Source organism: Heloderma suspectum, chromosome 7 (genome assembly GCF_057233095.1).
Source record: "Heloderma suspectum isolate Gila_16-S chromosome 7, 16-S_ref, whole genome shotgun sequence".
NCBI lineage: Eukaryota > Metazoa > Chordata > Lepidosauria > Squamata > Helodermatidae > Heloderma > Heloderma suspectum.
Genome location: NC_139464.1, coordinates 75,528,475 through 75,532,500, shown reverse-complemented (window position 1 = coordinate 75,532,500; position 4,026 = coordinate 75,528,475).

Below are 4,026 nucleotides of genomic sequence, written 5' to 3'. Positions count from 1 at the left end.
GAAACTCACTGTGGTAACTTCAGCTCACACAGGGAGTAGTGCTTTGTTAACAGTTACAGCTCAGGGTGGCAGCTGGCATAACAATGCTGGTTTCAGCAGCACGTACCTGGTGATAGTAGCCCACGAGCCAGTGCTGTTTCTTCGTGGTCTCTGTATCGCTCTTGGGGTCTGCACCTGCACAGAGACTTGTTCAGAACACTGTAGAGCCGAGGAGTTTTAGGTGGGAAGCCCCACTCCCACTGTGCATGCCCAGATTGGGGCTCCCACCTTTCCACTCAGTGTCTCTTTGACCGGCACAGCAGTAGCATCAGGAGTGCACAGGACCTCCGGATGCTGTCTATCCCTGAGGAAACACTCCTTTGGTGTTGCAGAACCCAGAGTCAGAGAGACCACGGAGTGAAGGAAAAAGAGATTATTTAATGCGCGGGCTTAAGGCTGGAATCATTTCCAAAGAGCCAGAAGCCCCGAAATACATCAGCACATTGTTTTTATAGACATTGTGACACATATGAAATGGCTCCTCCTCCCCCTCCGGCGTGGGGTTGTAGTCCTCAACATTTCTTCTCCTAGCACCATTGTTTATAATACAAGAACTGGGTTATAGGGTAGCCATGATAAGGAGAGAACAGAAGAGAACAGCAGAGAACAAGATATACAATTGTATGACCTTCGACAAGATAAGGAATTCCTGTGTCTCGTCAGCTTACAACAATATATTCAAGGGAGAAAGAGCTCAGCAAGAACATGAAGCATGAGACTGCATGAGGCTACTTAGTCTGACCCCCGATATGGCTGCTACATTCCCCCCTTAAATGCATAATTTCATTACAATTATAGCATTTCTGATAACCATATAAAGCTTTTTGTGACATACATATTACTTAGCCTCTTGTTGGGCTATTAGAGCGTAGAGGGCAGCAGTTTCACTAGCTTAGACATAAAACAGATTGGTTAAACAGCGCATAAGACCAGGAACGCAGAGACATAACAACTTTTATGAACAACACTGGTAGAATTAGGATGAACAATGCTTCAAGCCAGCTAAGATCTGGAAGCCAAGGGGTTAACTAATTGAGCTAATTGTTTTGTCTTATTGTTTTGTTAGCTACTATATTGTGCAGCTTGTTGATCTGTTTATCTACAGCATTGCCATTATCAGTTAAAACAACAGAGCTTTTGGTGTGTGTCACAACTTAAATGATGAAGAAGGAAGAGGTAATCTATACCAGCTCTATTTTCTAGAACTGCACCTCTTAGATCACGCAACTCTTTATTTAACAATGACAATGCTCGTGAGGTGGCATTTATGCTTTTGGCTAAGCTGCAAGCTAACCGGTTGATCTCCAGACCATCAGCCAAGGCTAAACCTGGAACCCCATCTAGTGACATTGCTAAGGCCGATTTTTCTGAGTCAGAATATAACTGCACATGACTATTACAATTTTTAGTTAGTTGGAGTGCTCGAGGCTGCCATCCACGGATTTTCTCGGGCCACAGGGAAAGAATTGGCACCAGTTCAATTGGCGGCTGAGGCAACATGGGTGGTTATTAGACAAGTTGGCAGGAATGAATGACCAAGTGCGGGAACTACATGTCTAAAACCATCCATGAGGCAAAAGCATGTGGGCATCATTAAAAGATATGTTTTGAATTTTATTACAGTGGAAGGGGGCCAGGGATAGCTTTATATTTTCTGGAAAATTTTTGACAATTAAGCATTCGTGCACACGTAGCATTTGTTTCAGCAACGATGGGGGTGCGTAGAGTGAACTCTGTAGGGGGTAGGAACTTTGCAACCACGTCCCAATCAGCATTTTGGGAATAAGTTAAACTTACACCATAAACTCTTAACATGGTATCTTTTTGAATTTTCCCAGGATGTCTACAGACAGGTATTAGGCAAGAGCTAATAAGCCTGTTTGCAGGTATATCTCTTGGCAAACAAAAATGTTTTACTCTCATGATGTTAGCCAGGTGAAGCCAGTAATTATCAGCAAATCACTGGGACAAACTTCTCTTTCCAGGGGCAAACCCCCCTTTTTGCACCTTATTAAGGAAACACAATGCAACACTACTAACACTACAACACGCATGTTTGATCTTCTTTGGGATCTGACCGTACGCAGGGGGACAGTCTCCCGGTGTGTCCACAGTAAGGTCTAGCCTGAGTCTTCTTAATGCTTTTTCAGAATGATTTTTAAAGGATTTTCAGGATTTCTGTTTACAGTCTACTCTCCCCCTCTCGCTCTCTTGACTCGTGTCCAATGTATCCAGGGTTTAACTCTAGCTGCTTTCATAGCTGCGGGGGTGGAAAGTATGACAATTCTCAGTCCTCTCCATCTGGGAGTCAAAGGGTTATTTTTCCCTCTTTAACTCATACTTTAACTCTTGGTTGGAAAGGATGAACTTCTGTGATGGGAATGGCTTATTTTTTAAGACAAAGCGATACTGGGCTTGAAGAACTTTGCTCAGTGTTTGGACTTCTTGTTTAAGGCTAACATTTGCTTGCTCTTGATGCCGCTCCAGTGTCAATTATGAAGTCAATGTCACGGCCCCTCACAGTCAATGTCACGGCCCCTCTCAAGCTGTCTCCCTCTTCGCCCATTCTGGCCCCTTTGGTTTTCTCTTTTGTATTTGATTTATTTTATTTGGGCATTCATGCCACTAATGTCCATCTTGTCCACACTGGGCACACTGGTTCTTTTTTAAGAATCTTCTGCCTCTGCCGGGTCTTCTTCTTTTCTTCTTTCGTCCACATCTTCTTGGGCCTCTGGGTCGAGGGGAGTGTACAGGCGATAGGCATCTGAAAGATGCTCCAAGTACGCTCTGGGGCCTCGGTGGCACCTTGCAGCACTTTAGACACTTTGGTCATATTAACTGACTTCTTCATACCTGCTTTCATGGCTTTTAACAGCAGGGTTTGATACTGGGTGAGGGCTGTAGCCCCACTTGTATTTTGGGATTCCAGTGGGGGGGTTTACTTACAAGGAGACTTTATTGGGTAACTTACAGCACACAGGCGTACTTAATGGTTGGATCAGACAGCTTCTCTGAACCACGAGCTATTGGGCTAAATGGGTTTTATACCATACATGTTACCCATGAGGCAGCACAATACTAGCAAGCATTTTCAGCATAGGCTAGAAGTGTTTGGTTCTCAGGCACAGCTTCCTGTAAACAACTTCGCTTCCCAAAGTGCTTGATAACACTTTTATTCATTAGTATGGGAAGACAAATTTTTTCTCTTTCTTTTGCTTTCTTTTTCTTTGCTGATCTGCCTGTATTGCAGGTCATGTTTTAAACTTTTTATATAAAACTTTCTGCTCCATGCACCAGCCTTGTCTCTTTGTCTTTTTCAAGTTAAACTTACTTAAACCTTTCTGCCTTACACTAGTCCCAATGACACACATTTGGGATAGGCTCTTCTTCTCTTTTTAGTTACATTTTCTTCATTTTAAAGAACTATTACATTATTATGGCTACTTTACCCCAGGTAATAAGCTCCAGGCACAATCAGCTGCTTTTAATTTACCCTGGGGGCAACTATGGCCACGCTTCTTTTCTACAAATGTTTTTTTTTTTTTTTGCCTCTTGCCTTTTCTTTCTTCTTTTTTCTCTCTTCTCTATCTGTCTGCTACTTTCTCTATTCCCTCTTTTCTACTTGCCTTTGTCTTTTCTCCTTGTCATCCATTGGGAACCACACTTAGTATTATTTGGAGTTGCAACTAACACTAATCTGCAAATATCACATATATTTCATGATATTTAAGAAATCATACAATATACACAACAAACTTTTTCTGCAATTTAACACAATGAATGGAAAGCACTTTTAGCACGGTAAGGCATGATGGAGCAGATCCAGCAATCATACTGCTCTTCTGGCTGAAAGCTCAGGGCCCATTAAAATCAAGGGACGGGCATACCCACACACGCAAAGAGTTCTAGGTCACCATTTTTGCATCGGCAACTCTATGCTGCATGAGTTCTGGCAGAAGGAAATCTAAAAGTCATAGATCAAACTCA